This window comes from Delphinapterus leucas, chromosome X, assembly GCF_059928025.1.
Source record: "Delphinapterus leucas isolate spDelLeu-1000000601 "Yukka" chromosome X, BTC_Dleu_Yukka2, whole genome shotgun sequence".
Classification (NCBI taxonomy): domain Eukaryota; kingdom Metazoa; phylum Chordata; class Mammalia; order Artiodactyla; family Monodontidae; genus Delphinapterus; species Delphinapterus leucas.
In genome coordinates this window covers 106116932-106129457 of record NC_143150.1, presented here as the reverse complement: position 1 = coordinate 106129457, position 12526 = coordinate 106116932, and the positions used below count along the sequence as shown (strand labels likewise).

The following is a 12526-nucleotide window of genomic DNA, read 5'->3' as shown; positions in this document are numbered from 1 at the left end:
GGGATCTAATGCTGTCTCCAGGTAGATAGTGTCATTGACTAGAACTTAGTCATATGACTACATCTAACTTCATATGCCTAGGAAGCAGGTTAGAATGGATTTTAGTATATGTAAAATCTTTTTGTAGATTCTTATTTTACCTATCATTATATCAAACACTTTCCATGTTATTTTCATAGTCTTCATTACTGTGGAAGATTTTATTATTGTTGAAAATATTTGCTTTCCCTTTCCTCTGGTGCCACCTCTGCGGAACCAATTCCTGGTGGGCCTCCCCATAGGAGTGGCGTCTGCCCCATTGAAATCAGGCTTGGTCATGTGGAATTTGAGCAGAAATGATATATCCCACATTTGAGCATAAGCTGCAGGAGTTATTGTACTAGTCAATCCTTGCTCTTTATTCATTACTTTGAGACCAATATGGAGCTAGTCCTTCCAACTGGGTCCTGGGATGAAGCAGAGCTACAGCTGATCTGCAAAGGGTAGGTAACTGAGTGAGAAATAAACCTGTAATAAATCACTGAGATTTGGGGATTATCTGCTACTGCAGCAAAATCTAGCAAAAGCTGACTGGTACAATAATTATAACAGCTGCATATTACTCCATCATGTTATGTACCCTGATTTTTTTAGTCCATTCTTCCAATATTGGCCATTTAAGTGGTTTCCAATTTTCCGATATTAAATATAATGCTGAAATGGACACGTGCAGTTTTTGTTGTTGTTGTTTCTGTTAAGTTATTCCCTTAGGATACATTTTTCAGCATAGAAAACTGGGTCAACATGTATGATCATCATTACCGCTCTTATTCCCCAAAGGGGTATATTGTCTGTGTATTGAGTCAGGTTCCAGCAAAAACCATGAAAACCACTCTAGTCATTTTAACAGAGGGAAAATAAAACAGGAAATTGACTTCACAAGTAATGGAGAAGCTAAGAAATCAGTAGTGAAATAACCCAGAGATTGACAACAGCAGAAAAATTCTGCCACCCTTGGGGATGGAGGGACACTTGGATGAGGTGGTATTACCAGAGGGCAGAAACTAGGGCCATCTGAAGGGAACTAGAGCCATGGCTGGGTCTGCCGGGTCAGAACTCTCCAGTAGTAACTGGGATCATCAAGGAAGGTTTGCTTTGGGAAAAGCTGGATCCATGAAAGAGATGCTGTAAGAAACAGAAAAAGAGACAGAGAAAAATATTTCGGACTCTTCCATCTTCTTGCTTTCCAATCTTCTGCAAGTATTGTCCATTGGGAAAACCTACCCAGAGGCCGGAGAACAAAGGAACTTGGAAAATATAGTTTTCTATGACACAGAGGGCAAGAGAAGGGCAGCGAGGTATCTGAAAGCAAACTGGACAGTAATGGATGAGTAAACCACTTTACCAGTCTTTCCAGCATTGTACATTACCATCATTATAAATGTTGCTATTTTGGCATGAGAGGCAATATAGTTTAGTAGTTGAGAGTACTGACTCTGAAGTCAGACACCCTTGGATTTGAAACCTGCTCAAAGCTCTTCCTGGTTATGTGACCTTGGGTGACTTGCTTAACTTCCTCAAGTCTCAGTTTCCCTTATATAAAATGTTGTGAAGAGACTTCCCTGGTGGTCCAGTGGTTAAGACTCTGTGCTTCCACTGCAAGGGGCATGAGTTCGATCCCTGGTTGGGGAACTAAGATCCCACATGCCTCGCAGCGCGGCCAAAAACAGAAATGTTGTGAAGACCAAATACGTGAATATAAATACAAAACACTTAGCACAGTGTGTAGCATGAAATAAGTTGTATGGTCAGGCCACACAAGATGGCTGTTCTCTTGCTCTCTGTACAACCCCTGCCTGACCAGTGCTTGCTTCACCTCTACCATACACACACGACTGACCTTCCTACTGTTGATATTTGCCCCAGACCCCAGGTAGTGATTATTCTTATCCTACCTTATCTTCTTTGGCGTGCCCCTCTACTGGTTTCCCTGGTAACTAACGATGAACTCACCTGACGTCAATTCCCCTATAACTGGTAATCGCCCTCCCTCTCACATACCACTGGCCAGAACTTAGTTCCATGACCACATCTAAGTACAAGGGAGACTAGGAAGTGAAGTTTTTATTTTAGGTGGTCATGTACTCAGCTCAAAATTCTATTATGATAATAGAAGAGGCAAACAGATATTGGGGGGAAACTACTGGCCTCTGCCATTCTGCTCTTCTGGCCACGCAAACATCTATGTGTGCTCTTCTTCCCATACATAGAACATACCCATCACCAAGGGAAAGTTCCAAGAACAATTCCATTACTACGGAAGGGGAGCAAAATTTGCCACCCCAAAATATGATTATCTTGAGCTGGTTAAGTTCAAGAAGCAAAAGACAAGAGAAGCTCTGAAAACCAAGTAGAAGTCACCCTTTTGTAAGGGACATATACATTTATAAGGGGAAACTCCGTTTGTAGGGGTGTCTCCCTCTCTGTACCAGGAAGAGGAGAATGACTCTAAATATCCGGAAATCTTCATCAAGGGAGAAGGCAATGACGTAAATCTGTATACCAACCATACCCTTGTTTACTTTGCTTTGCCTGGTAACCTCCCCAAATTGACTGCCCCTGCTTCCCGCCCACCCCACTTTCCCCATCCCCATCTTCCTTCGTCTTTAGCTGAAGGTGGTATTTAAGTGATGGTTCAGGTCATTTTGGGGGAGTTACTCAGTTTTCCTAGGTATCTCCCATGTATAAAGAGAAGTACCCATGTTATTAAACTTCTGTTTTTCTCCTGTTAACCTGTCTTCTATTATAGGTGTGTCTCAGCCAAGAATCCAGAAGGTTAGAGGGAAAATAATTTTTCCGCCCCTACACTGACCCTAATAATCATGGGAATTTGCCAGGCTTTTGGTCTCTTTGGCTTTCAGATTCCTGTAACACTTAATAATAGGCTTCTGTTGTATTTGCTGTTCGTCAGTTACATATAGAAGCAACACGCTGCCGGACAGCAGGAGTCTATCTTGACTATGAACTTCTCTGGAGGAGGAAAGAGGCAAGAAGCAGCAGGGCCCAGGGATAGACAGGCTCACAGACCCCAGGAACCAGACCAAGATGTGCAAGTACCCAAAACTGGGTCCTATGACCTGTCATGGAGCCCTGGAGCTGCGGCTTCCTGTGGGGGTCAAAGCCTTCCTGCCCCTGGGCACCCTCCAACAGCTGCCCCAGTCCCACAGCTTCTCAGCTGAAGATGTGCAGCAAGTGGTGAACACCATGGGGAAGCAGTGGTTCACACTGCAGCCAGGGGACCCCGGCATTGGCTCTCATCCAAGCCAATCTTGGTCACTTCCTGCAAGTACCTGAGATGGATCTGATGCCCTTGGCAACCCGACAGGCCCTGCCCCTGATGCTTGTTTATGGCACATTCTGGCAGCACTGGCCATCCATCCTGTTCAAAGGCATGTCCTGCTGGGGAAGGATGCACATCCACCTGGCCTCAGGACTGCCTGGGGACTGTGCACAGTGTCATCAGTGGCATGTGGCCAAATTGTGAAGTGGCCTTGTTCATCAATGGGCCCTGGCCCTGGCAGATGAAATACCCTTCTTCCTCTCCGTCAATGGGGTGATCCTGATTCCAGGGAATGCTGATGGCTTCCTGCTTCCCAAGTATTTCGAGAAGGCCCTGCAGCTACGCCCCACCCAAAAGTCCCTCTCCTTGGCCGGTAATGAGTAGACAGAGGGTCAGAGTTGCCCCAAGCACCGCTCCAGAGGGTAAAGGATGATCCAACAATAAAATATTCATTAAACAAAGAAATGTAAATAGACAATCAAAAAAAGAAACTCATGATTGAAAAAAAAAGAAGTAACCACAGCCCAACATCTCTTCCAGGCAAATTCTCTTACTGTTTCACTGTTCTCTGTGCTGACTCATCTTCCTCTCATTCAACTTGATGACTGCTTCCTTAAGCTCTTCTTCTTTTTTTTTTTTTTTACATCTGTTTTGGAGTATAATAGCTTTACAATGGTGCGTTAGTTTCTGCTTTATAACAAAGTGAATCAGTTATACATATACATATGTTCCCATATCTCTTCCCTCTTGCGTCTCCCTCCCTCACACCCTCCCTATCCCACCCCTCTACGTGGTCACAAAGCACCGAGCTGATCTACCTGTGCTATGTGGCTGCTTCCCACTAGCTATCTATTTTATGTTTGATAGTGTATATATGTCCATGCCACTCTCTCACTTTGTCACAGCTTACCCTTCCCCCTCCCCATATCCTCAAGTCCATTCTCTAGTAGGCCTGTGTCTTTATTCCCATCTTACCCCTAGGTTCTCCATGACATTTTTTTTCTAAAATTCCATATATATGTGTTAGCATATGGTATTTGTCTTTCTCTTTCTGACTTACTTCACTCTTTATGACAGACTCTAGGTTCATCCACCTCATTACAAATAGCTCAAATTCGTTTCTTTTCATGGCTGAGTAATAGTCCATCGTATATATGTGCCACATCTTCTTTATCCGATGATGGACACTTAGGTTGTTTCCATCTCCTGGGTATTGTAAATAGAGCTGCAATGAACATTTTGGTACATGACTCTTTTTGAATTATGGTTTTCTCAGCGTATATGCCCAGTAGTGGGATTGCTGGGTCATATGGTAGTTCTATTTGCAGTTTTTTATGGAACCTCCATACTGTTCTCCATAGTGGCTGTACCAATTCACATTCCCACCAGCAGTGCAAGAGTGTTCCCTTTTCTCCACACCCTCTCCAGCATTTATTGTTTCTAGATTTTTTGATGATGGCCATTCTGACTGGTGTGAGATGATATCTCATTGTAGTTTTGATTTGCATTTCTCTAATGATTAATGATGTTGAGCATTCTTTCATGTGTTTGTTGGCAGTCTGTATATCTTCTTTGGAGAAATGTCTATTTAGGTCTTCTGCCCATTTTTGTTTTGGGTTATTTGTTTTTTTGTTATTGAGCTGCATGAGCTGCTTGTAAATTTTGGAGATTAATCCTTTGTCAGTTGCTTCATTTGCAAATATTTTCTCCCATTCTGAGGGTTGTCTTTTGGTCTTGTTTATGGTTTCCTTTGCTGTGCAAAAGCTTTGAAGTTTCGTTAGGCCCCATTTGTTTATTTTTGTTTTTATTTCCATTTCTCTAGGAGGTGGGTCAAAAAGGATCTTGCTGTGATTTATGTCATAGAGTGTTCTGCCTATGTTTTCCTCTAAGAGTTTGATACTTTCTGGCCTTACAATTAGGTCTTTAATCCATTTTGAGCTTATTTTTGTGTATGGTGTTAGGGAGTGATCTAATCTCATACTTTTACATGTACCTGTCCAGTTTTCCCAGCACCACTTATTGAAGAGGCTGTCCTTTCTCCACTGTACATTCCTGCCTCCTTTATCAAAGATAAGGTGACCATATGTGCGTGGGCTTATCTCTGGGCTTTCTATCCCGTTTCACTGATCTATATTTCTGTTTTTGGGCCAGTACCATACTGTCTTCATTACTGTAGCTTTGTAGTATAGTCTGAAGTCAGGGAGCCTGATTCCTCCAGTTCCATTTTTCGTTCTCAAGATTGCTTTGGCTATTCGGGGTCTTTTGTGTTTCCATACAAATTGTGAAATTTTTTTGTTCTAGTTCTGTGAAAAATGACAGTGGTAGTTTGATAGGGATTGCATTGAATCTGTAGATTGCTTTGGGTAGTAGAGTCATTTTCACAATGTTGATTCTTCCCATCCAAGAACATGGTATATCTCTCCATCTATTTGTATCATCTTTAATTCCTTTCATCAGTGTCTTATAATTTTCTGCATACAGGTCTTTTGTCTCCTTAGGTAGGTTTATTCCTAAATATTTTATTCTTTTTGTTGCAATGGTAAATGGGAGTGTTTTCTTGATTTCACTTTCAGATTTTTCATCATTAATGTATAGGATTGCCAGAGATTTCTGTGCATTAATTTTGTATCCCGCTACTTTACCAAATTCATTGATTAGCTCTAGTAGTTTTCTGGTAGCATCTTTAGGATTCTCTATGTATAGTATCATGTCATCTGCAAACAGTGACAGCTTTACTTCTTCTTTTCCGATTTGGATTCCTTTTATTTCCTTTTCTTCTCTGATTGCTGTGGTTAAAACTTCCAAAACTATGTTGAATAAGAGTGGTGAGAGTGGGCAACCTTGTCTTGTTCCTGATCTTAGTGGAAATGCTTTCAGTTTTTCACCATTGAGGACGATGTTGGCTGTGGGTTTGTCATATATGGCCTTTATTATGTTGAGGAAAGTTCCCTCCATGCCTACTTTCTGCAGGGTTTTTATCATAAATGGGTGTTGAATTTTGTTGAAAGCTTTCTCTGCATCTATTGAGATGATCATATGGTTTTTCTCTTTCAATTTGTTAATATGGTGTATCATGTTGATTGATTTGCGCATATTGAAGAATCCTTGCATTCCTGGAATAAACCCCACTTGATCATGGTGTATGATCCTTTTAATGTGCTGTTGGATTCTGTTTGCTAGTATTTTGTTGAGGATTTTTGCATCTATGTTCATCAGTGATATTGGCCTGTAGTTTTCTTTCTTTGTGACATCCTTGTCTGGTTTTGGTATCAGGGTGATGGTGGCCTCGTAGAATGAGTTTGGGAGTGTTCCTCCCTCTGCTATCTTTTGCAAGAGTTTGAGAAGTATAGGTGTTAGCGCTTCTCTAAATGTTTGATACAATTCGCCTGTGAAGCCATCTGGTCCTGGGCTTTTGTTTGTTGGGCGATTTTTAATCACAGTTTCAATTTCAGTGCTTGTGATTGGTCTGTTCATATTTTCTATTTCTTCCTGATTTAGTATTGGCAGGTTGTGCATTTCTAAGAATTTGTCCATTTCTTCCAGCTTGTCTATTTTATTGGCATAGAGTAATCTCTCATGATCTTTTGTATTTCTGCAGTATCAGTTGTTACTTCTCCTTTTTCATTTCTAATCCTATTGATTTGAGTCTTCTCCCTTTTTTTCTTGATGAGTCTGGCGAAAGGTTTATCAATTTTGTTTATCTTCGTAAAGAACCAGCTTTTAGTTTTATTGATCTTTGCTATCGTTTCCTTCATTTCTTTTTCATTTAATTTTGATCTGATCTTTATCATTTCTTTCCTTCTGCTAACTTTGGGGTTTTTTTGTTCTTCTTTCTCTAATTGCTTTATGTGCAAGGTTAGGTTGTTTATTCGATATGTTTCCTGTTTCTTAAGGTAGGATTGTACTGCTATAAACTTCCCTCTTAGAACTGCTTTTGCTGCATCCCATAGGTTTTGGATCGTCGTGTCTCCATTTTCATTTGTTTCTTTTCTAGGTATTTTTTGATTGCCTCTTTGATTTCTTCAGTGATCATTTCGTTATTAAGTAGTGTATTGTTTAGCCTCCATATGTTTGTATTTTTTACAGATCTTTTTCTGTAATTGATATCTAGTCTCATAGTGTTGTGGTCAGAAAAGATACTTGATACAATTTCAATTTTCTTAAATTTACCAAGGCTTGATTTGTGACCCAAGATATGATCTATCCTGGAGAATGTTCCATGAGCACTTGAGAAAAATGTGTATTCTGTAGTTTTTGGATGGAATGTCCTATAAATATCAATTAAGTCCCTCTTGTTTAATGTATGATTTAAAGCTTGTGTTTCCTTATTTATTTTTATTTTGGATGATCTGTCCATTGGTGAAAGTGGGGTGTTAAAGTCCCCTACCATGAATGTGTTACTGTCGATTTCCCCTTTTATGGCTGTTAGTATTTGCCTTATGTATTGAGGTGCTCCTATGTTGGGTGCATAAATATTTACAATTGTTATATCTTCTTCTTGGATCAATCCCTTGATCATTATGTAGTGTCCTTCTTTGTCTCTTGTAATAGTCTTTATTTTGAAGTCTATTTTTTCTGATATGAGAATTGCTACTCCAGCTTTTTTTGGTTTCCATTTGCATGGAATATCTTTTTCCATCTCCTCACTTTCGGTCTGTATGTGTCTCTAGGTCTGAAGTGGGTCTCTTGTAGACAGCATATACATGGGTCTTGTTTTTGTATCCATTCAGCCAGTCTGTGTCTTTTGGTAGGAACATTTAATCCATTTCCATTTAAGGTAATTATCAATATGTATGTTCCTATTCCCATTTTCTTAATTGTTTTGGGTTTGTTATTGTAGGTCTTTTCCTTCTCTTGTGTTTCTTGCCTAGAGACGATCCTTTAGCATTTGTTGTAAAGCTGGTTTGGTGGTGCTGAACTCTCTCAGCTTCTGCTTGTCTGTAAAGGTTTTAATTTCTCCATCAAATCTGAATGAGATCCTTGCTGGGTAGAGTAATCTTGGTTGAGGGTTTTTCTCCTTCATCACTTTAAATATGTCCTGCCACTCCTTTCTGGCTTGCAGAGTTTCTGCTGAACGATCAGCTGTTAACCTTATGGGGATTCCCTTGTGTGTTATTTGTTGTTTTTCCCTTGCTGCTTTTAGTATGTTTTCTTTGTATTTAATTTTTGACAGTTTGATTAATATGTGTCTTGGCGTGTTTCTCCTTCGATTTATCCTGTATAGGACTCTCTGTGCTTCCTGGACTTGATTAACTATTTCCTTTCCCATATTAGGGAAGTTTTCAACTATAATCTCTTCAAATATTTTCTCAGTCCCTTTCTTTTTCTCTTCTTCTTCTGGAACCCCTATAATTCGAATGTTGGTGCGTTTAATGTTGTCCCAGGGTCTCTGAGACTGTCCTCAGTTCTTTTCATTCTTTTTTCTTTCTTCTGCTCTGCAGTAGTTATTTCCACTCTTCTATCTTCCAGGTCACTTATCTGTTCTGCCTCAGTTATTCTGCTATTGATCCCATCTAGAGTATTTTTAATTTCATTTATTGTGTTGTTCATCGTTGCTTGTTTCATCTTTAGTTCTTCTAGGTCCTTGTTAACTGTTTCTTGCATTTTGTCTATTCTATTTCTAAGATTTTGGATCATCTTTACTATCATTATTCTGAATTGTTTTTCAGGTAGACTGCCTATTTCCTCTTCATTTGTTAGGTCTGGTGGGTTTTTGTCTTGCTCCTTCATCTGCTGTGTGTTTTTCTGTCTTCTCATTTTGCTTATCTTACTGTGTTTGGGGTCTCTTTTTGCAGGCTGCATGTACGTAGTTCCCGTTGTTTTCGGTGTCTGTCCCCAGTGGCTAAAGTTGGTTCAGTGGGTTGTGTAGGCTTCCTGGTGGAGGGGAGTAGTGCCTGTGTGCTGGTGGATCAGGCTGGATCTTGTCTTTCTGGTGGGCAGGTGCACGTCTGGTGGTGTGTTTTGGGTGTCTTTGACCTTATTATGATTTTAGGCAGCCTCTCTGCCAATGGGTGGGCTTGTGTTCCTGTCTTGCTAGTTGTTTGGCATAGCGTGTCCAGCACTGTGGCTTGCTGGTCGTTGAGTGAAGCTGGGTGTTGGTGTTGAGATGGAGATCTCTGGGAGATTTTCACCGTTTGATATTACATGGAGCTGGGAGGTCTCTTGTGGACCAGTGTCCTGAAGTTGCCTCTCCCATCTCAGAGGCACAGCACTGATGCCTGGCTGGAGCACCAAGAGCCTTTCATCTGCACGGGTCAGAATAAAAGGGAGAAAAAGTAGAAAGAAAGAAAGAAAGAAAGAGGATAAAAGAAATGAAAATAAAGTAAGGTAAAATAAAATAAAGTTATTAAAATAAAAAAATAATTATTAAGAAAAAAAAATTTTTTAATAGTAAAAAACAAAACAAAAAAAACGGAAGGATAGAACCCTAGGACAAATGGTGAAAGCAAAGCTATACAGACAAAATCTCACACAGAAGCATACACATACACACTCACAAAAAGAGGAAAAGGGGAAAAAATAATAAATCTTGCTCTCAAAGTCCACCTCCTCAATTTGGGATGATTCGTTGTCTCTTCAGGTATTCCACAGATGCAGGGTACATCAAGTTGATTGTGGAAATTTAAACCGCTGCTCCTGAGGCTGCTGGGAGAGTTTTCCCTTTCTCTTCTTTGTTCGCACAGCTCCCGGGGTTCAGCTTTGGATTTGGCCCTGCCTCTGCGTGTAGGTCGCCAGAGGGCGTCTGTTCTTCGTTCAGACAGGACGGGGTTAAAGGAGCAGCTGCTTAGGGGACTCTGGCTCACTCAGGCCGGAGGCGGGGGGCGGGGGGGGGCTCGGAGGGCGGGACGAGCCTGCGGCGGCAGAGGCCAGCGCGACGTTGTACCAGCCTGAGGCGCGCCGCGCGTTCTCCCGGGGAAGTTGTCCCTGGATCACGGGACCCCGGCAGTGGCGGGCTGCACAGGCTCCCCGGAAGGGGGGTGTGGAGAGTGACCTGTGCTCGCACACAGGCTTCTTCTTGGTGGCGGCAGCAGCAGCAGCCTTAGCTTGTCATGCCTGTCTCTGGGGCCCACCCTGTTAGCCGCGGCTCGCGCCTGTCTCTGGAGCTCCTTTAAGCGGCGCTCTTAATCCCCTCTCCTCGAGCACCAGGAAACACAGAGGGAAGAAAAAGTCTCTTGCCTCTTCGGCAGGTCCAGACTTTTTCCCGGCCTCCCTCCCGGCTAGCCGTGGCGCACTAACCCCTTCAGGCTGTGTTCACGTCACCAACCCCAGTCCTCTCCCTGCGCTCCGACTGAAGCCCGAGCCTCAGCTCGCAGCCCCCGCCCGCCCTGGCGGGTGAGCAGACAAGCCTCTCGGGCTGGCGAGTGCTGGTCGGCACCGATCCTCTGTGCGGAAATCTCTCCGCTTTGCTCTCCGTACCCCTGTGGCTGCGCTCTCCTCCGCGGCTCCGAAGCTCCCTGCCCCCCTCTGCCACCCGCAGTCTCTGCCCCTGAAGGGGCTTCTAGTGTGTGGAAAGCTTTCCTCCTTCACGGCTCCCTCCCACTGGTGCAGGTCCCGTCCCTATTCTTTTGTCTCTGTTTATCCTTTTTTCTTTTGCCCTACCCAGGTACGTGGGGAGTTTCTTGCCTTTTGGGAGGTCTGAGGTCTTCTGCCAGCGTTCAGTAGGTTCTGTAGGAGTTGTTCCACGTGTAGATGTATTTCTGATGTATCTGTGGGGAGGAAGGTCATCTCCGCGTCTTACTCTTCCGCCATCTTCCCCCTCTCCTCTCCCGTATACTTTAAATCATCTCTATATTACTTATGATACCTAATACAATGTAAATGCTATGTAAATAGTTATAAATACTATGTAAATGCTACATAAATATTTGCCAGCAGGGTAAATTCGAATTTTGCTTTTTGGAACTTTCTGGATTTTTTATTTTCCTGAATATTTTCTATCCTAGGTTGGTTGAATCCACGGATGCAGAGCCTGCAGGTACGGAGAGTAGAGGTATGCTCTTTACCTCTGCTCCAGCTCTCATTTACCTGTCAAGAAGGAAGGTCCTTGGGAAGCCATAGTATTATCTCTTGCCAAGTCTTCCTTTTTGGCCCTTTAAACTGCTTCACTGTGGAGTTTCAGAAAGCAGTTGGCTTTTTCAATTGTGTGGAGCTCTGAAATCAGAGGCCACAGGCCAAGAATGGCTCTTGACATAGCTATGTTCTCTTCCATTTTTGGTTGCTGTCTGGCTAGCTCTGACTGGGGTCCATCCCTCTGTAGGATGTTGCTAAAAGTAGGAAGAAGCAGCAGACACTGCTAAACTTGTAAATCTTTCTTGTTTACCCCACTGCTATTGCTTCTGCTGCCTGTGAGCTGCTTTCCAGGATCTTGTCGACCTGTGTGAATGCTGTGCCTAGCTAAGATTCTATTTCCTCAGAAGAAAGAGAAAATGGATGCTGGGGGGAGAACTTGCACTTTCTGCCACAAATGTCTATTGATTCAGACAGATTCTTAATTTCACTCCAGGAAGTGAGTCAGCAACTTGTAGAAGGCACAGGGGCAGTGAATAGAAAACTGGCACCCTCAGACTGCCATATCATACAGTAGCAAACCTTCAAAATACAGTAGCAAACCTTCAAAATACAGTAGCAAACCTTCAAAAAGGAGATAGCCAGCTCCTCCCACAAGAAAAAAAAATGCAGTTAAACTTTTGCTAGTTTTGATATGATTGGTATAAATGCTCAAAGAATGTCTCATAACTAGCGGTGAAGCTGACTTTCTGGGCCCTGTCAAAACTTGATTTTGAAAGTCGAGTAAAACAGCTACACAGTGACTTTAATAACTGTAAACATGAGAAAACTCATGCACTATTACAATTTCTTTAATATGCTTGTCAGACTGCTGACATTACTTCCCAAATTCTTTTATTCTCTTTCAGATATAGTTAATGCGAATTTGGAGCTTGTAATATATTCCAAATACCTGATAATGTTTCCTCCCTTCTTATATTATAAAATAAACCTTTAAAGAGAATGAAAAATTAATGATTGTCACCAAGAGATTTTTCTTTCTTTTCTCAGCATGTTCATTTTATTATATGTTATTTTCCTGATGTTCATTTCGTGTGATAAATCTACCCCATATTCCTTTATCTCTAGCACTAAAGATACCTTCATTAATTTGCACTGTCTAAATACAAATTGAATACCAATTTTATTTGAGAATGGAGA

The 12526-nt window shown here is 41.9% G+C and overlaps 1 pseudogene; it reads left to right on the top strand.

Annotated features, from left to right (window-relative positions):
* The first annotated feature begins 2999 nt into the window (after positions 1–2999).
* Positions 3000–3763, top strand: LOC111168408 (tRNA 2'-phosphotransferase 1 pseudogene; annotated as a pseudogene).
* The last annotated feature ends 8763 nt before the right edge of the window (positions 3764–12526 follow it).